The 21,740-nt window shown below is 44.1% G+C and overlaps 1 pseudogene; it reads right to left on the bottom strand.

Moving 5' to 3' along the window:
* The window catches only part of LOC132394682 (zinc-binding protein A33-like), a 29,058-nt pseudogene extending 7,541 nt beyond the window's left edge, over positions 1 to 21,517 (bottom strand).
* Between the last annotated feature and the right edge of the window lie 223 nt (positions 21,518 to 21,740).

The raw sequence follows: 21,740 nt of genomic DNA, 5'->3' as shown, positions 1-21,740 counted from the left end.
GTCCTTTCCAGGGGATCATGGGTTTGCATCTCTGGTGGACTGTGTCCTTTCCAGGGGATCATGGGTTTGCACCTCTGGTGGACTGTGTCCCAGGGGATCATGGGTTTGCATCTCTGGTGGACTGTGTCCCAGGGGATCATGGGTTTGCATCTCTGGTGGACTGTGTCCCAGGGGATCATGGGTTTGCATCTCTGGTGGACTGTGTCCCAGGGGATCATGGGTTTGCATCTCTGGTGGACTGTGTCCTTTCCAGGGGATCATGGGTTTGCATCTCTGGTGGACTGTGTCCTTTCCAGGGGATCATGGGTTTGCACCTCTGGTGGACTGTGTCCCAGGGGATGATGGGTTTGCACCTCTGATGGACTGTGTCCCAGGGGATCATGGGTTTGCATCTCTGGTGGACTGTGTCCCAGGGGATCATGGGTTTGCATCTCTGGTGGACTGTGTCCTTTCCAGGGGATCATGGGTTTGCACCTCTGGTGGACTGTGTCCCAGGGGATGATGGGTTTGCACCTCTGGTGGACTGTGTCCCAGGGGATCATGGGTTTGCATCTCTGGTGGACTGTGTCCCAGGGGATCATGGGTTTGCATCTCTGGTGGACTGTGTCCCAGGGGATCATGGGTTTGCATCTCTGGTGGACTGTGTCCTTTCCAGGGGATCATGGGTTTGCATCTCTGGTGGACTGTGTCCTTTCCAGGGTGCAAGCCTGGGTGGGAAGATTTGAAGAACCGGATGTTGCCCATGCAGTGGGTTCCCCTCTCCACGTCATTGATGTTGTCCAAGGGAAGGGCAAGTACCGATACAGCTCGGCACCAGTGTCGTCATAGAGGTTGCCAGAGTGAAGTTGTAAACAACATCAAACTGCCTTAGGGACCCGGTTGTGGATTTCTTCCTCGGGGTTTACTCCCGAAGCCTCCCCATTGGGTGGGTACGGCCTCAAGGCAGCGGAGGTTAAAAATCAGAGTTTTCCTTCTCCTGGCTGTCTGATGCTGACAGGCCCCATCTGCCTGAAGCAACTGGTTTTGAGGAGCTAGTGGTCCGCATTTTCCCCTTCCTTCGGCATTGGAAACAGTTCCGCTTGGCCTAGTAGCTAAGCCACACGTGAAGGCCAAGAGTTGGACTTGGTTGTCAGAGGCTGTTAGAGACGCACCCCATTTGGAGCACTTTATAAGTAGTGGGAGCTTATCCCCACCACCACCCCCATCTACGACAACTTCAGAAACCTCCCCTGGACTGACTGAACCAAATTATAATGTCACCTCCCAGTCCCACTGCTATCCCACAAATTCTGCCTTTACTCATCCCAGTCAACCTAATACAAGATTTAGCTCCATACTTCCCTATATTGACCATATTATCTACCTCTGACTTAGTAAGTCCCTGTTTTGCTCTAACATCTGTCCTGATACACCCAGATGTGCTGGGAACCAACAAAACTGTACTACTATTCCCACTCTCCCCAGAACATATCAATTGTAGTACACTTCCATCAACAGATCAGGTCTACCTCAATGCTTCGTTTCCAAACTCTGCAGTTCCGAAGCAGCGTCTGAGCAGATCACAACTCTTTTTGGTTTAACTTGTTCTACCCATTGCAAACTAATGATAATGGCCATAAATTCTGCTGTATTGACAGATAATCCACCTGTCAGCTTTTTCCCTATCTCAACATTAATCCAGGGGATATTTATTGCAGAGCCCACCCATTACTAACTGGGTCAGTAGAACAACCTGTGAAAATAGGCAAAAGGGGAAAATACTGATGCCGTAAGTGACCAGACACCCTCTCACCATCCACAAGACCCTGTGTATCTCACAGTAATGACAAATCTATTTCCACGTCTGGAAATTCCAAATTTGTACTGCTGGCCAGGCCACTGTTGGGCTAGTTTGCAAATTGACAAGAACATACCCCTACACCTATTCCCTAATTGTCCACACAAAATACTTACCATCTCGGTTAGTATATTCCCAGCAATCCATTAAAAACATTCATGAAATGGGATGTCCCACACCTTACTATGAAAGTCCCCTTTGCAAGGCTCAAATTTTCACTCTGCTGGTCAAGAGCCATCTCTCCTAGTTCAACCCCAAGTGCATCTCATGATGTGGTCTGGAATGCTCCACTACAGATTTGAAGTGTCTTGAGCTGTAGGTCATCCCATCAAAATAAAACTGAACGAGCTACCTCCCTGTAAATCACATAGGGTTCTAAATTTATGTAAATTATATAAATCATTTAGGCAATCAACAGGGTTGTTGTGGTGGGAGATTTTAAATTCCCAAATATTGAAGGGGTTAAAATGGGGTGGAGTTTGTGAGGTGCGTTCAGGAAGGTTTCTTAATACAATATGTAGATAAGCCTACAAGGGTAGTCATAGCCGAAGGATGGTGGTGGGGACGAGCTCCCACTGCTAAACAAATGCTCTTCATGGTGTGTGTTTCAAACAGCCTCTGACAGCCAAGTCCAACTCCTGGCCTTCATGTGTGGCATAGTTCTCATGCCCGGTGGAGCTGTTCTCATTGACAGGAGAAGGGGCTAATGCAGACCACTGGCGCCTTAAAACCAGTTGCTCTGGGCAGATGGGGCTCGTTAACCACTGATGGTAGCTCACCTAGGAGAGGGAAAATTCTGATTTCAAACCTCCACTGTCTTGCGGCTATACCCGCTCACGGGAAAGGCTTTGGGAGTAAACCCTGAGGAGGCGGCTGACTGCTGTACCCAACACTGGCACGGCAACTCCTGCGAAGCTGCTGGCACCAAACTGTATCGACTTTCCTTTGGACCCGTCATCAGCGTGGGGGGGGTGGGGGTCCCACTGCATGGGCAACAGAAAGATCTCCATATCAAATCTGCCCTGGCTTGCACCCTGGAGAAGTCACTCCCAGTGACTACCAGGTTGACCATGCATTGAGTGTGAAAGTTGGCAAGACCTGTTGCAGCCACAGAAACTTTGGTGAAGTCTCACTTGGTCTCACAAGAGACTAGAAAGGCAGGGTCTCCACCTGAAACTTTGACCATCTATTTGTTTCTGCAGACTCTTCCTGACCTGCTGAGGTCCTTCAACTGCTTGCTTTTGGCTTTGTGGTATTAATGATAATAATAATAAATACATTGTCCCAATAATAATGTCTACAACTGGTATCATCCCAAAGTCACCACGTAATAGCATTAGGAAATTAGGCCTACACAGGAATATTTCTGTAAATCCTCGGAAGGCCACAATACTAAACACCACTAGAATAGTCTGGAAGTTCCTCGCAATTGAGAAATTAGTGTGCTTGGCTGTGCCCGTACCTCAGGCTTTACCAGCTTGAGCTGAGAGAAAAATAGACGTACATGAAGAATTAATTTACAGAGCACTTTTTGTACAAATGATGTAACTCAAAATGTTTCACAATGGGATAAAGTGGAGACATGAAACGTGTCAGTTAAACACCAGGTTAAATAAATAGGAGTATTGAGGAAATGGATACAACAGCAATTTTCAGAGGTGATCCAACAGACACGTGAACAGACAGGGAATGGAGGGATGTAGAACGTGGGCAGACAGAGAGATGAACAGGCAGGGAATGGAGGGATGTAGAACGTGGGCAGACAGAGAGATGAACAGACAGGGAATGGAGGGATGTAGAACGTGGGCAGACAGAGAGATGAACAGGCAGGGAATGGAGGGATGTAGAACGTGGGCAGACAGAGAGATGAACAGACAGGGAATGGAGGGATGTAGAACGTGGGCAGACAGAGAGATGAACAGGCAGGGAATGGAGGGATGTAGAACGTGGGCAGACAGAGAGATGAACAGAGGGAATGGAGGGATGTAGAACGTGGGCTGACAGAGAGATGAACAGGCAGGGAATGGAGGGATGTAGAACGTGGGCAGACAGAGAGATGAACAGACAGGGAATGGAGGGATGTAGAACGTGGGCAGACAGAGAGATGAACAGACAGCAATGGAGAGATATAGAACGTGGGCAGGCAGGTGGAATTAGTTTAATTTGGTCTCATGGTCAGCACAGACACAGTGTGACCAGGTTACTGAGGAAACAGAGAAAATACATCATGGAAGCTCCGGTCACAAAGAGTAAACAAGGGAGGATTGAACTCTGAGAAACACCTGGTCACAGCTCTCTGACCCGAGGAGTTTCAGAAACAGAGGAGTATACGGAAGAGGGAAATTTAAGGGCAGAAAGTGAACACATGACCACTCAAGCATTGAGGTAAATGACAATTTTAAGGGGTTCTATGTGTATATTAAATGAAAGAGTAACTCGGGAAATAATTGGTTTCTTTAGGAACAATCTGGAGCCATGCAAAGGGAAGTGGTTTTAAATTAATATTTCTCATCTGTATTTCACAGGGAGAAGGACACGGAAACCAAGGAATTCAGGAAAATATGTTCAGGAAATGACATTTTGGAATATATCACATTACAAAAGGAGGTGCTGGTCAATGCAAGTTGGTGTGTCTGGGCTCAGGCTGATGATGATTCAATCTGGTGGTTTGATTACAACAGAGAGACAAGCAAGTCCAGCAGGGGGCAGACCTGAGTCTGCAGTCACAGACCGGTCTTTCTGACAATACTGGACACCACACTGATACAAGCTTTGTTTTATTTCATCTAGGGATACAGTACGGAACAGGCCCAACGAGCCGCACTGAGCAGCAACCCAACTATTTGCCACTGGTCTAATCACAGGACAGATGGGGCTCATTAACCATGGATGGTAGCTCATCTAGAAGAGGGAAAATTCTGATTTCAAACCTCCGCTGCCTTGCGGCTATACCCGCTCACGGGAAAGGCGCTGGGAGTAAACCCTGAGGAAAAATCCGGAGTCGGAGTCCCGAAGGCGGCTGACTGCTGTTCTCAGCACCGGCACGGCAACTCCTGCGTTCCTTTGGATCTGTCACCAGTATGGGGTGGGGGGGGGGGGGGTCCCACCGCATGGGCAACAGACGGATCTCCATATCAGCTCTGCCCTGGCTTGCACCCTGGAGGAGCCACTGTCAGTGACTACCAGAGGTGCAGTACCCATGGTCGACCACGACCAACGAAGGCCACAGGACAACTTTCAATGCCCAACTAACTTACCAAATGCTACACCTTTAGACTATGGGAGGAAACCAGAGCACTCAGAGGAAACCCATGCAGTCAAGGGGAGAACGTACAGATTCTTACATACATTGAACTCGGAATCTGACACCCAGAGCTGGAATAACTTTGCACTAACCACTACATTACAGTGCCTGCCCTTTATTCCCTATAATGTCATTAAATGAATATTAATTCCCCATTTTATGTGGTCAGATTCACACTCGTGTCCTGTCTCGGGTTTGTAGAGTCTGGATGGGACCAGGATACAGTGGGACAACTAACAGTCCCGTGTACTGGTTGCATTGTGCCCCTGTGTCGGTGTGTTCAGGGGTCCGATATCTCCAGCTGACTATGTGACAGTGATGTTTCCCAGCAGGTGGAACTGAAACTGGAATAGAACTACAGTTCCCCTTCAGCCCATTGTTACAGACAATCTCTACTTCAAATTCTAATTAATTGTATCTCATGAACAAGGACAAATGAATCAGTGTAAGCTTTACCTCGATTAATGTCATCAAGTGTTTCTCTCAACGCTGAGTTCAACAAATAGAAATGATCAAATTTTTCAACTGGAAAAACACCGTCTGTCACTGACATTTGCTGGAAGTCATCACTAGTTCTGCAAATATAAAACTGTTGGTTATAAACTGCAATGGTGAGCAAGTTTACAAATCCATACAGAGGTTCAGCAAAGATCATATCTTACAATAGACAATAGGTGCAGAAGTAGACCATTCGGCCCCTCGAGTCTGCACCGCCATTCTGAGATCATGGCTGATCATTCACTATCAATACCCAGTCCCTGCCTTGTCCCCATATCCCTTGATTCCCCTATCCATCAGATATCTATCTAGCTCCTTCTTGAAAGCATCCAGAGAATTGGCCTCCACCGTCTTCCGAGGCAGTGCATTCCACACCTCCACAACTCTCTGGGAGAAGAAGCTCTTCCTCAACTCTGTTTTAAATAACTGACCTCTTATTCTCAATCCATGCCCTCTGGTACTGGACTCTCCCAACATCTGGAACATATTTCCTGCCTCAATCCTATCAAATCCTTTAATTATCTTAAACGTTTCAATCAGATCCCCTCTCAATCTCCTCAATTCCAGCGTGTACAAGCCCAATCTCTCCAATCTCCCTGCGTAAGACAGCCCTGCCATCCCAGGAATCAACCTAGTGAATCTATGCTGCACTTCCTCAATTGCCAGAATGTCCTTCCTTAAACCTGAAGACCAAAACTGTACACAATATTCCAGGTGTGGTCTCACCAGGGCCCTGTACAAATGCAAAAGGACATCCATGCTCTTGTACTCAATTCCCCTTGTAACAAAGGCCAACATTCCATTTGCCCTCTTCACTGCCTGTTGCACTTGCTCATTCACCTTCATTGACTGGTAAACTAGGACTCCTAGGTCTCTGCATTTCTTCCTTACCTAACTCTACACCGTTCAGACAATACTCTGCCCTCTTGTTCCTGCTTCCAAAGTGGATAACTTCACATTTATTCACATTGAATGACATCTGCCAAGTATCTGCCCACTCACCCAGCCTATCCAAGTCTCCCTGTATTCTCCTAACATCCTCTTCGCATGTCACACTGCCACCCAGTTTAGTATCATCAGCAAACTTGCTGATATAGTTTTCAATACCCTCATCTAAATCGTTGACCTTACCTCCTCTTCTGACAAGCTTCCTCCTGAAATAAATAAAACACAAATCTGAATACACTGAGACTTCCAGTCCTCATCCTGATTTTCACTGAAATCATTACAAGATGTTGTAAATTCGCATTCCTACAGTTACACAACACAGAACGACTTGGTAAATGACAGGGAATATTTCTGAAAATATAAATAAACAGTGTAGGTTTCCCTCAATTCTCTAATCTAATGGAAAGCGCCTATTGATGATAAATTTGATGTGTGGGTCACATTCTGGAATTGATCCTTTGCTCTCACTGATTGACAGAGAGACCGTCTCACCCACGGCACCAGACACACTCACAGCATGTGACTGGGACTGGATATTAATGTGAGTTTCTGGGATATTTGATATGGGAATTGAGGAAACGATCACCAGTTCAGTGTCATGTTCAGAGCAACTCATTTACAAGAAGATTGCAGATGGTCCAGTGACATACCAATATTATGGAAGTCCAGTTTTGGGACATCAACAGTCCTGAACTTCCTAAACACCTTTCTGTCCATATTCAGTTTACAACCATTTGTAAATGTCACAGTTACTTCGAATACATTGATTCCAATTTTGTCTACTTTTACAAAAGCAAAAAGAAATATAATCTCTCACCTTGAGAAATATCACACTCTCTTTTTGATCCATCTGTTCCTGTAACCTTGAGATCTCCTCCTGAATAGAATTTAAATTCTTTTGAATCTCTCGAAGATTTTTCTCCATTGGATTCAGAATCCTCTCCTCTTCTTCCCTGAGATCTCTGAGTATACGCTGCTCTTTCTCTGTGAGAATCTGGTGCAGTTCAGCAAACTGCGATGTGACGTGGGACTGAAGGATGTGTGACTGTTTCTGTCAAGTGAAAGGTGAAGATTAATTTACTATATCCCTTTGATGTATTTCCTTCTGTCATGGGAGGTGTTAGTTCAAATCATCAAACCTATATTGGTTCTCAGAGCAATCCCATTAATCCCATTTCCTCAAGTTGTCCTGAACCCATTTCTCCCTCACGTGCCCACTAACTCCGACCTGAGTCACATACCGCATCTTAAGCTCAAAGTTCAATACAAAATTATTATCAAAGTACAGACGTGTCACCATGTATAACCCTGAGATTCCTTTTCTTGCAGGTAGTTACGTTAAATACAAGAAACACAATGAAGGACTGTACCCAATGGGGTGGACAATATGAATGTGCAAAGAAAAAGCAACAAATGTCCAAGTACAAGTAGTAAGAAAAAAAATCCATAATAATAAATGAATAAACAAACAATAAATACAGAGAACATGAATTGAAGAGACTTTGATCTTGAGCCCAGTTCAGTGTTGGGATGAGTGAAGTTATCCCCACTAGTTCAAGAGCCTGATGCTTCAGTGGTAATAACTGTTCCTGAACCTGGTGGTAATGGTTCTGAAGTTCCTGTACCTAGATCCTGAGGGCAGCTGTGAGAAGAGAGCATGGCCTGGACGGTTTGGGACCATGATGAAGGATGCCGTTTTCCTGCCAAAAAGCTCCAAGTAGATGCGTTCAATGGTGGAGAGGGATTTACCCGTGATAGACTGGGTCAAATCCACTACATTTTTGTAGGTTTTACTGTACAACAGTACTGGTATTTACATAACAGGCTACGATGCAACTTGTCAATATAGTCGGCCCTCCTTATCCGCAGGGGATTGGATCCGGGACCCCCTGTGGAAACCAAAATTCGCGGATGCTCAAGTCGCTTATTTAACATGAATCAGTGCGATGGTCTTTAGGACCCAGTGGAACCCTGGACTTTATTTAACGTGTCTCCGTGCAGTGGACATTAAGACCTGGTGTCGCAGCTCTGAATCTGCAGTGTTTCTGTTGACGAAAATAATCACGATCGCGATTGAAAATAAAGTGTAAGTAATAAAGCGATCGGAAAGAGGTGAAATGCCATCGGTCATTGGAAAACCGTTAGGCTACAGTTGGTCAACGATCAGGACAATTTTAATGGAGCATATGAAAGGCCCTGCCCCAATGAAAGCTACAATTATTACTAAGCAACACAGTGGTTAAATTATTGAAATACGTATGCTTCTTAAGTGTTTTATACGCATAGAAAGGTAAAATACGTACTATATAATAAGGAAAATGTTTGACTAACTGATGCTAAATAATACCAGATGTCCCTGTTCCAACTTCAAATCCAACTTAAAGACAGACTCAAGAACAGAACTCATTCATAACCCGGGGACTGCCTGTACTTTTAAGTCATTTCTAGATTACTTATAATACCTAATACAAGGTAAATGCTATATAAATAGCTGTTATGCTGTATTGTTTAGGGAATAATGACAAACATAGAAACATAGAAAATAGGTGCAGGAGTAGGCCATTCGGCCCTTCGAGCCTGCACCACCATTCAGTATGATCATGGCTGATCATCCAACTCAGAACCCTGTACCTGCTTTCTCTCCATACCCTCTGACCCCTTTAGCCACAAGGGCCATATCTAACTTCCTCTTAAATATAGCCAATGAACCGGACTCAACTGTTTCCTGTGGCAGAGAATTCCACAGATTCACCACTCTCTGTGTGAAGAAGTTTTTCCTCATCTCGGTCCTAAAAGGCTTCCCCTTTATCCTTAAACTGTAACCCCTCGTTCTGGACTTCCCCAACATCGGAAACAATCTTCCTGCATCTAGCCTGTCCAATCCCTTTAGAATTTTATAAGTTTCAATAAGATCCCCCCTCAATCTTCTAAATTCTAGTGAGTATAAGCCTAGTCAATCCAGTCTTTCTTCATAAGAAAGTCCTGCCATCCCAGGAATCAATCTGGTGAACCTTCTTTGTACTCCCTCTATGGCAAGAATGTCCTTCCTCAGATTAGTGGACCAAAATCTGAGGAATTTTTCAGATTTTTCAGACAAGAAAAATTAGTCTGTACATGCTCAAGCAACGAGTGCTGGAGAGAGAACTTCCGGGTTTTCCTGACCCGTGGTTGGTTGAATCCGCGCTTACGGAATCCACGGATAAGGAGGGCCAACTGCAGTCTGTACCACACACCTATAGAAATTGGTCACAGTTCTAGACGTCATGAAGAATATTCACAAACTTCTAAGAAACCAGAGGTGTTGACGTGCTTTCTTTGTAATGGCACTTACATGCTAGGCCCAGAATAGATCCTCTGAAAAAATAGTAACACCAAGGAATTTAACGTTGCTGACCCTCTCCTCCTCTGATATGCCAATGAGGAATAGCTTCTGTAACTCTGGATTCTTCCTGCTGAAATCAATGTTTTCCTTGGTCTTGCTGATATTGAGTGAGAGGTTGTTGTTAAGACACCACTAAGCCATACTTTCCATGTCCCTCCAATAACTTGGTTTGTCAGCACCCTTCATTTGGCCAGCGACTGTGGTGTTATCAGCAAACTTAACTATGGCATTGGAGTTGTACTTTGCCTCCCAGTCATAATCTGAGTAGAGCAGGGGGCTAATACATAACGTTGTGGTGTTCCTGCACTGAGGGAAATGGTGGAGATGTTTTTTACCAATCTGAATTGACTGGGGTCTGAAAATTGAAGATCCAGTTGCACAAGGAGGCATTGAGAGCCAGAACATGAATTTTATCGATTAGTTTTGAGGGGCCGAGCTGTAGGCAGTGAAGAGCATTCTCACGTACACTGCCGATAAAAGTTATTCATCCCCCTTGGAAGAACTTCATGGTTTATTGTTTTTCAAAATTGAATCACAGTGGATTTAATTTGTTTTTTCTGACTATGCAACAGAAAAAGACTCCTTCGTGTCAAAGTGTAGACAGATCCATACAAAGTGGTCTAAATTAATTATATATAGAACACAAAATCATTGATTGCATACGTATCCACCCCCTTCAAGTCAGTATTTAGGAGGTGTAACATTGGCAGCAATTGCAGCCTCGAGTCTGTGTGCATAGGCCTCTACCAGCCTTGCACATCTGGACACATTCCATTTCTTCCCCAGTCTTCTTTACAAAACTACTCAAGCTCTGACAAATTGCATGAAGTTTGTGAGGGAACAGTCCTATTCAAGTCCAGCCATAAATTCTCAGTTGGATTGATGTCTGGACTCTGACCGGGCCAATCCTGGACATTAACTTTGTTGTTTTTAAGCCGTTCCTGTGTATGCTTGGGGCCATACTCTCACTAGAAAACAACACTTCTCCCAAGTTGCAGTTTTCTTGCAGACTGCATCAGGATTTCCCCCTGGGTGGATTTCCTGGCATTTTGCTGCATTCAGTTTACCCTCAACCTTCACAAGCCTTCCAGGGCCTACTGCAGTGAAGCATCCCCACAGCCACCACCACGCTTCACAGTAGGGATGGTGTGTTTTTGATGATGGGCGGTATTCGGCTTACACCAAACATAGCATTTAGTCTGATGGCCAAAGAGCTCAATTTTAGTTTCATCAGACCAGAGAACCTTCTTCCAGCTGACTTCAGAGTCTCCCACATACCTTCTGGCAAACTCAAGGGGAGATTTCATCTGAGTTTTTTTCCCCACAGTGGCTTTTACTTTGCCCCTCTCCCATAAAGCTGTGACCGGTGAAGCACCCGGGCAACAGTTGTTGTATGTGTAGTCTCTCCCATCTCAGTCACTGAAACTTGTAACTTACCAGACCAGAATGTTGCTGATCTGATACATCCAGGTTTCCGGGTAGGGAAAATTCTGAATTATTTTGTAGGGACAACTAATATACAATTGTTTTTATAAGGTCTGCGATAGCTGTGATTTACTCATTCAGATTGTCTGTTGAGTCTTTGAACAAGGCCCAGTCTACCGACTTTAGCAATCCTGCAGCCACTCCTCAGCCTCCCACAAGTACCTCAGTGTTGTCCTTATCTCTGGAATCTTGCTCTTTACCCTCTGCCTGGATGCAGGTCAGAGGAGGTCAAGTGATAGAATTTTCCGAAATGCAGTCCAGGCCTCGAATGGTAAGATTTCCTCATCGTAGTGTGACAGTGGGCAAGAGTGTTCAGACCACTGGGGCTGTAAGTGATATGTTAATGATAATCAGGCAGAGTCTTCTTCACAAAAGACTAAATGAAGTCCCCAAGGGAAGTCCTCAGAATAGGCTGTCGTTAATTGTGGATCCTTTGGGAGGGTGAAGGGGTGATAGGTAGGACAGGAGTCGGAGGAGCAGACAACAGAGTAGTGAGAGATAGTGTAGGAAGGCTTTGACTCAATGGGGCTCCAGTGATAATGGGTCGAGGCCAGGTAGGTTATCTGTTTAAAATAAAGACAGAGAGTATGTGTGCGAGGCCAGTTTTCTGTGCTCCATGTCAGATATGGAAGGTCCTAGAGACTCCCGGACTCCCAGACGACCACATCTGCACCAGGTGTGTCGATCTGCAACTCCTTAGAGACTGCGTTAGGGAACTGGAGATGCAGCTCAATGACCTTTGTCTGGTCAGGGAGAGTGAGGTGGTGATAGAGAGGAGCCATAGGCAGGTAGTCACTCTGTGACCACAGGAGACTGAGAAGTGGGTAACAGTCAGGAAAGGGAAGGGCAAGCAGGTACTAGAGAGTACCCCAGTGGCTGTTCCCCTTAACAGTAAGTATTCCTGCTTAAGTACTATTGGCGGGGGATGGCCTACCTGGGGGAAGCAACAGTGGTTGTACCTCTGGCACACAGTCTGGCCCTGTGGCTCAGATGGTAGGGAAAGGAAGACGATGGTAGCAGTGATAGGGGACTCTATATTCAGGGGGTCAGACAAACGATTCTGTGGACGCAGGAAAGAAATACGGATTGTAGTTTGCCTCCCAGCTGCCAGGGTCCAGGAAGTTTCGAATTGCGTTCATGATATCTTGAGGGGGTAAGGAGAACAGCCAGAGGTTGTGGTACATATTGGTACCAACAACATGGGTAGGAAAAGGGAGGAGGTCCTGAAAAAAGACTACAGGAAAGAAACTGAGAAGCAGCACCTCAAAGGTAGTAATCTCGGGATTACTGCCTGTGCCATATGACAGTGAGTATAGGAATAGAATGAAGTGGAGGATAAATGTGTGGCTGACGAGGGGGGCAGGGATTCAGATTTCTGGATCATTGGGACCTCTTCCGGGGCAGTTGTGACCTGTACAAGAAGGACAGGTTGCACTTGAATCCGAGGATGACCAATATCCTGGCAGGGAAGTTTGCAAAGGCTATTGGAGAGAGTTTAAACTAGAATTGCTGGTGGTGGGGGGGGGGGGGGGGGGGGCGCGTGGGAACCAAACTGAAGTGACAGAGGAAAGGGGGGTTGGCTCACAAATAGAGAAAGCTTGGAGACAGTGCGAAGGAGAGGATAGGCAGGTGATAGAGAAGGGTCACGCTCAGTCCGATGGTTTGAGATGTGTCTATTTTAACGCGAGTATTATGAATAAGGCGGATGAGCTTAGAGCATGAATCAGCATTTGGATCTATGATGTTGTGGCCATTACAGAGACTTGGAAGGTGCAGGGGCAAGAATGGCTACTTCAAATGCCAGGCTTTAGATGTTTCAGAAAGGATAGGAAAGGAAGCAAAAGAAGTGGGGGCAGGGCATTGTTGATCAAGATGTATCACAGCTGCAGAAAAGGAGGAAGTCATCAAGGGGTTGTCTACGGAGCCTGTGGGTGGAAGTTAGGAACAGGAAGAGGTTGATAAATCGACTGGGTGTTTTTTATAGACCACCCAATAGCAACAGGGACCCAAGAGCAGAGAGGGAGACAGATTCTGGGAATGATTCATAATTACAGGGTTGTTGTGGTGGGAGATTTTAATTTCCCAAATGTTGACTGGCATCTCTATGGTGTGAGGTGTTTAGATGGCGTGGAGTTTGTTAGGTGTGTTCAGGAAGGTTTCTTGACAAAATATGTAGATAAGCCTACAAGAGGAGAGGCTGTACTTGATCCGGTATTGGGAACTGAACCTGGTCAGGTGTCAGATCTCTCAGTGGGAGAGCATTTTGGAGATAGTGATCACAATTCTATCTCCTTTACCATAGCATTGGAGAGGGATAGGAACAGCCAAGTTAGGGCAATGTTTAATTGGAGTAAAGGGAAATATGAGGCTATCAGGCAGGAGCTTGGAAGCATAACTTAAAAACAGATGTTCTCATGGAAAGGTACTGAAGAAATGTGGCAAATGTTCAGGGGATATTTGCGTGGGGTTCTGCATAGGTATATTCCAGTGAGACATGTAAAGGATGGTAGGGTTCAAGATCCTTGATGCGCAAAGGCTGTTGTATATTTAATCAAGAAGAAACACTTACAAAAGTTTCAAAAAACTAGGTAATAATATGAATCTAGAACGTTATAAAGCTAGCAGGAAGGAACATAAGAATGAAATTAGGAGAGCCAGAAGGGGCCATGAGAAGGCTTTGGTGGACAGGATTAAGGAAAACCCCAAGGCATTCTACAAGTTTGTGAAGAGCAAGAGGATAAGATGTGAGAGAATAGGAACAATCAACTGTGACAGTGGAAAAGTGTGTATGGAACCAGTGGAGGTACTTAATGGAACACATCGGTATTCACTACGGTAAAGGATCTTGGCGATTGCAGGGATGACTTGCAGTGGACTGAAAAGCTAGAGAATGTAGATATTAAGAAAGAGACTGTGCTGGAACTTTTGGAAACCATCAAGTTGGATAAGTCATCGTGACCGGATGAGATGTACCCCAGGCTACTGTGGGAAGCGAGGGAGGAGATTGCTGAGCCTCTGTGCATAATCAATGAGAGGTTCTGGAACATTGGAGGCTGTTGGATGTTGTTCCCTTATTCAAGAAAGGGAGCAGGGATAGCCCAAGAAATTATAGGCCAGTGAGTCTTACTTCAGTGGTTGATAAATTGATGGAGAAGATCCTGAGAGGCAGGATTTATGAATATTTGGAGAGGCATAATAAGATTAGGAATAGTCAGCATGGCTTTCTGAAGGGCAGGTCGTGCCTTACGAACCTGATTGAATTTTTTGAGGATGTGACTAAGCACTTTGATGAAGGTAGAGCCACACATGTAGTGTCTATGGATTTCAGCAAGGCATTTCATAAAGTACCCCATGCAAGGCTTATTGAGAAAGTAAGGAGGCATGGGAACCAAGGGGAAATTGCTTTGTGGATCCAGAACTGGCTTGCCCACAGAAGGCAAAGAGTATCATGGACTAGTCCGTGAAGTCTGCATTCCTGTTCACAGTGCGGTCCGTGGGCTCCGGACTCCAGGTCTTCCGGCTGTCCCTTGTTTCATTTGGGCTTATTGATAGCACCTGATGCTCATCTTGGGGCTGGGATTAAGTGGCCCTGGATTCCAGTGTGTGTGCTGGTCTGTCTTGTCAGTATCCTGTTCTTGACTCTGTTGGGTAAGCCAGGTGGTCTTTGCTGTTACCCTCCCTTCCCCTTCTTTTTGTAGCCCTTGGCTGGAGCCTTGCCTGCTACCTTTCACCTGGAGCCTCGCCTGTGTCCTCGCCTATGCTCACAGTCAAGTTCTACCACCAGAGCAAGACCGGAGCCTTGCTGTGTCTAGATAAGGAACCATCTTTCGTTGTTTGGAACTGTCTCTTTGTGTCCTTGCCTTTGCTAGGTAGGTCTGGCCATTTGCTACTACCTTGTGTTGGGGAACTGTCTTGTCGTGTTCAGCTTTCTGTGTATGAGTCCCGGCCCTACGTCTTGTTCCCAAGGAGGGGTCCCAGCTCCCAAGACCAAGGCTCTGTGTTCTGTGTTCCTGTCTCCCAAGACCAAGGCTCTGTGTTTTGCATTCCTGTCTCCCAAGACCAAGGCATTGTCATTCTGCGTTCCTGTCTCCCAAGACCAAGGCTCTGTGTTCTGCATTCCTGTCTCCCAAGACCAAGGCTCTGTGTTCTGTGTTCCTGTCTCCCAAGACCAAGGCTCTGTGTTCTGTGTTCCTGTCTCCCAAGACCAAGGCTCTGTGTTCTGCATTCCTGTCTCCCAAGACCAAGGCTCTGTGTTCTGCATTCCTGTCTCCCAAGACCAAGGCTCTGTGTTCCACATTCCTGTCTCCCAAGACCAAGGCATTGTCATTCTGTGTTCCTGTCTCCCAAGACCAAGGCTCTGCGTTCCGCGTGCCTGTCTCCCAAGACCAAGGCTCTGTGTTCTGTGCTCCTGTCTCCCAAGACAAAGGCTCTGTGTTCTGCATTCCTGTCTCCCAAGACCAAGGTTGTGTGTTCCAGTCTCCCAAGTCTGAGTCTGAGCTTCATGTCCTCATCCAGCCCAGGAGTCCTACGTCCTGCCCCCATGTCCAGCCCTGTTGCCTTGCCACATCTTGTCCTCACCTAGATCTGGAGTCCGAGCCCGAGTCAGGACCCAGATTCCGGGTCCCTGTCCAGTCTCTGGCTCGGAGTCCTTGTCCAGGTTCCAAGTTCCTAGTTCCTCATCCAGGTCCCGCTTTCCTAGTTTATTCCTAGCCCAGGACCTGTATCATAATCCCATCCAGGGCCTGTGTCTTGTCCAGAGTTGTTTCTTCCCCACTTCCCTTGCTTGCTTGACACGCCTAGTCCTGTCCCTAGTACTTCAGTGTCTGTGTCTTGCATTTGGGTCAGCTCTGGATGCCCACATAATGACAAAGAGTGGTTATTGATGGGTCATATGCTGCATGGAGGCCTTGTGACCAGTGCTGTGCCTTGGGGATCTATTCTGAGACCTGACTCTTTATGAGATTTTTATAAATGACCTGGATGAGGAAGTGGAAGGATTAGAAACTTTATACAAAAAACTAATTTGTAAATATCTAAAAAAATTAGATTTAGGTAACTTAAATTTGTTAGAAAGTTGATCAAAAGACATCAAACTACCTTCAGAAAAAAGATCGCGAAAACATATTATACCTTTCCTTTTCCATATGCTAAAGGCTTGATCTGTTAAAGAAGGTTTAAAGAAAAAATTAAGTAAGATAGGGCCATCAAGAACGAAGTTTTTTAGAGTAAAAAATTTACGAAATTGAAACCAAATTCGTAATGTATGTTTAACAATAGGGTTAGATATCTGTTTATTAAGTTTAACTAAATCAACAGGGAGAGAGGAACCAAGAACAGAAAATAAAGAATATCCTTGTGCATCATTACATTCTAAATTTACCCACTGTGGGCACAATGGTAGTTTCCAGTATATTAAATTTTGAATATTATTCGCCCAATAGTAAAATCTAAAATTAGGTAAAGCTAAACCACCATCTTTTTTAGATTTCTGTAACTGTCTTTTACTTAATCTGGGGTTTTTATTTTGCCACACAAATGAGGAAATTTTTGAATCAATGCTATCAAAAAAAGACTTGGGAACAAAAATTGGTAAGGCTTGAAATAAATATAAAAATTTCGGTAAAATCATCATTTTAACAGCATTGATCCGACCAACCAATCGGAAAGAAGTAAATCCTCCTACCACATTTCAATGGTTCTCTCAAACTATTTCTTGTTTTAAGTTTAGAAAAAATTAGAAGTACTATTTTTGATTCATCAATTAAATTTGAAGAAACTTCATTCGACACTTTCATATGAATTAATTTGGCTTCTTCCAGACCTTTTCTCTTTTTACTCTTGTTCTGGTATGGTGTTCCAGAGTTTTTGACACTATCATATACATATAAACTATTATTACTGCCCATGTTAGTTTAGGCTTATTTTTTATTTCTTTAAATATACATTTTTTCTTGTATTTTATACTTTTTTTTTCTTTTGATGATTATTTTTAATCTTTTTCATGTATAATCAATATAGATTAGATTGATTATTGCACGATCTTTTTCTTGCTGATAGTTTAATAAGATATTGTTATCTTGTTACTAATTTAATTCCAAATCTAATGTATTCATAACCTATTTAATGTAATATTATGTTATGTTTTTTTAAATAAAAATTAATAAAAAGATTGAAAAAGAAAAGGAAGGATTAGAAACTTTGCTGATGACACAAAGTTGGTGGTGTTGTGGATAGTGTAGAGGGCTGTCACAGGTTACAATGGGACATTGATAGGATGCAAAACTGGGCTGAGAAGGGGCAAATGGAGTTCAATCCAGATAAGTGTAAGGTGGTTCATTTTGGTAGGTTAGATATGATGACAGAATATGGTATTAACGGTAAGACTCTTGGCAGTGTGGAAGATCAGAGGGATCTTGGGGTCCGAGCCCAGAAGACACTCAAAGCTGCTGTGCAGGTTGACTCCGTGGTTTTTAAAATTTTTTTTATTCAATTTTTAAGATAATTACATAGTATGAATAGTACATTAGAATAACAGAGTATAATATCAGCTCTCCCCCCCCCAACCCTTCCCCACTTAACAACCCCATCTGAAAAAAAAAGAAAGAAAAAGAAAGAAGAAAGACAGAAAGAAAGTCTGCCACATGCTCCATGAAAATAACTTTAATATATATATTATTTCCCCAAATAGCTAATAACTTTATCTTCAAAGGGCCTATATATTTAATCCTATCTTTTGTAAATAAGGATGCCAAATTTTCAGAAATATATCATATTCATTTCTTAAATTATAAGTAATTTTTCCAAGTGGATTGCAGCTAAAAATTTCATTATTCCAATGGTCCATAGTTAAGTATGAATCTGATTTCCAAGTAACTGCAATAGCCTTTTTGGCTACTGCCAATGCAATTTTCATAACTTTTTTTCTGATAATTGTTCAATTTAAGTTTCGGTTTTATCCCTTCAATATCACCTAGTAAAAATAATATTGGGTTATGTGGAAGTTGTATTCCAATGATTTGTTCCAAGAAAACTCTTAAATTTATCCAAAAAGGTTGAATTTATAAACATGACCAAGTAGAATGTAAAAAAGTACCAATTTCATGATTGTATCGAAAACATTGATCAGATAAATTTGAGTTCAATCTATTTATTTTTTGTGGTGTAATATATAATTGTAAAAATTTGTACTAATCTAAGTCGGACATTTATTGTATTTGTCATACTGTTAAGGCATAGTCTTGGCCAACTTATTTCATCAATTTTGATATTGATGAAATTGGGGAAAAAAGAGAAAGAGAACCAGACTAAAATAATAGATAGGGATGGGGTAAGGGGAGGCAGGGGTATCAACGGAGGTCTGTGAGTTGAATGTTCATGCCGGCAGGTAGGAGGCTACCAAGGCGGGAGATAAGGTATTGCTCCATCGACCTGCGTGCGGCCGCATTTTGACGGTAGAGGAGGCCATGGACAGACAAGGGGAACACTTTGGATCATTTGACTACAAATCCTTTAGTTTCAAAGTAAATATGCAAAAAGATATGTCTGGTCTACAGGATCAGATTCAAAATTGGAAAAATGCCAGTTTTGATGGCATCAGAATGAGCAACAAATGTGGATACGGACACCCTGTTTTCCAGCAAAACTGTACTTAGAAAGTGGGAGGTTTTCAAAAAGAGGAGGTGCATAGCAGCTATAAGCAAACAGGAACAACTGAGGTGTGAATGGATGCAAGAAATGCAAGAGAACATTAAAAATAAATCAGGAAGGCAAAAAGCAGGGATGAAATTGCTCTGGCAGACAAGGTGAAGGTGAACCCAAGGGAATCTACAGGTTTGTTGAGAGCAAAAGGATTGCCCTGGACCCGACAGGAAGCTACTGCCGAAACTGCCAGGATCCCAGCAGAGGGGTTATTAGAACATCATTAGTGTCAGAAGAGGTAACAGAAGTTTAGAGAATATCCAATGTTGTCCCACTATTTATAAACGGCTCTGAACAGAAACCAGGAAATGATAGGCCGGTGAGTCTGACATCAGTTGTGGAAAAGCCCCTAGAATGTTTTCTAATGAACCTGATATAGGTATTTGGATTGACATGGACTCGTAAAGGACATTGACATGCCTCCTTGTGTGGTAGGTCATGGTTAGCCAAACTTTTTCCGGGAACTAACCAGGAAAGTGGACGAAGGTGAGGCAGTGTAAATTGTTGACATGGATTTTAGTCAGGCACTTGACAAGGTCACACATGGGAGGTTGATCAAGAAGGTTCAGTCACTCAGCATTCATGATGAGTAATACATTGGGTTAAACACTGGCTTTGTGAGAGAAGCCAGAGCATGGTAGTAGAGTGTCGCCTTTCTGACTGGAGGCCTGTGACCAGTGGTGTGCCGCAGGGATTGGTGCTGGGTCTTATGGTTGTTTGTCTTCTATTTCAATGATCTGGATGATAATGTGGTTAACTGGATCAGCAACTGTGCAGATGACCCCAAGATTGGGAGTGGACAGTGAGGACAGCTATCATGACTTGTAGAGGGACCTGCGTCAGCTGGGAAATAGGCTGAAAAATGGCAGATGAAATCTAATGCAGACAAGTACAAGGTTTTACACTTCAGTAGGACCAACCAGCATAGGTCCTACGTGGTGAATGTAGGACACTGAGGGGTCTGGTAGAACAAAGGGATCTGGGAATACAACCCCATAATTCGTTGAAAGTAGTGTCCCAGGTAGATATGGTCCAATGGAAGCTTTTGACACATTCACCTTCATAAATTAATGAACTGAGTAGAGGAGATGGGATGTTATGCTGAAGATTAGAAGACATTTTTGCGGCATAATTCGGAGTATTGCGTGCAATTTCAGTCACCTATCTACAGGAAAGATTAAACGTCTCATAATTAAATTACGAGAGGTATAGGTAGAGTCAGTGCAAGGAGGCTCTTGCCACTGAGGTTGGGTCGGAATACAACTAGAAGTCATGGCTTCTGGGTGAAAAGTGAGAAATTGAACCTTCGTCCAATTAAACGTTCCATAATTACATGTTTGACAGCTTTATCTGCAGAGTGCTTCAGAAGATTAAAAAATTGCAAATTAATTAAAACGTTTGAAAAGTGCGATGTTTAAAAGGAAATTACAGACTACAGTTTGCTGTGGGAGTACATTTAGAAGAAATACATTCATAAGTTTTGTCAGCAGCCCGCAGAACATTGCTGAGGTTCACTGGTACCATCTTTGAAGAAGTCAACACGGTTAATTACAGGAAACAATTAACCATTCAAACAACTTATCCCTGGGACGTGACTGAAACTATGTGGTCACAGGGAGAACATGCAAACTGCACACAGACGGCACCAGATGTCAGACTGAACCCAGGTCATTGGGAGCAGCGATATTCAGCTATTCTACTCTAAAGGAACAAACCTACACAACAGGATTGTAAATTCAGCTCAGGAAGCCTTACCCGAACTACGGAAATCTTCTCCTTCTGTTGCTGCTCCATTTCCTCAAAGTCTGCTTTGCTTTTTGTGAGAGAGTCGAAGGAAGATTTAACCCGATCCTGGGAATTAGACTGAATGTATTAGACACAATACATGGCACAACAGAAACAGACGAGCGAAAGTGGTTTGTTTTTACCTTGTAGACTTGAACGGCTTCCTTAACCGGCATGAAGTTGTGAGACTTGTGTTCCCGTGCAGTCGCACAGATCAGGCAGATCAGAGTCTTGTCCGTCTCACAAAACAGCTTCAGTTCTTCCTCGTGTTCCTCGCAGTAACGTTTACTTCCCTTCTCTTTCGGATTCAGGTTTAGTTTCCGAGTTTTCTCAGACAGATTTGCTAAGGCCCGATTGACCCTGAGGGTGCGGTCTGCAATCTCCTATCTACATTCCGGGCAGATTTTCTCCTGCCTTTCCCAACACCGTGTGATACAGGAGCGGCAGAAGTTGTGTCCACAATCCAGGGTGACAGGTTCAGTGAAGAAATCCAGGCAGATGGGACAAATTACCTCCTCGGTTAAACTCTCAGCCTGTTCTTTCGAAGCCATGTTAACTCCCGGTAACTTCCAGATTCAGACTGCTTTCACTTCCGGGGAGCTGCTGAATCCCTGCAGTTCCGACACTGTCCACTAGAGGCGCCGGGTCAGTGATGAACGGTCCCGCTGGAGCAGCTCGGCCCGAAATGCCCACGGTACTCTTCTCCATAGATGCTCCCTGGCCCGCCGAGTTCCTCCATCACATGAAGCAAGCTTAGCAGAGCAGGGACTTTTCTCTTTGGAGCGTAGAAGAATGAGAGGGAC

The sequence above is a fragment of the Hypanus sabinus genome, chromosome 5, assembly GCF_030144855.1.
Source record: "Hypanus sabinus isolate sHypSab1 chromosome 5, sHypSab1.hap1, whole genome shotgun sequence".
Taxonomy (NCBI): Eukaryota; Metazoa; Chordata; class Chondrichthyes; order Myliobatiformes; family Dasyatidae; genus Hypanus; species Hypanus sabinus.
The sequence above is the reverse complement of the archived record's forward strand: the minus strand, read 5'-3'. Positions and strand labels throughout refer to the sequence as shown.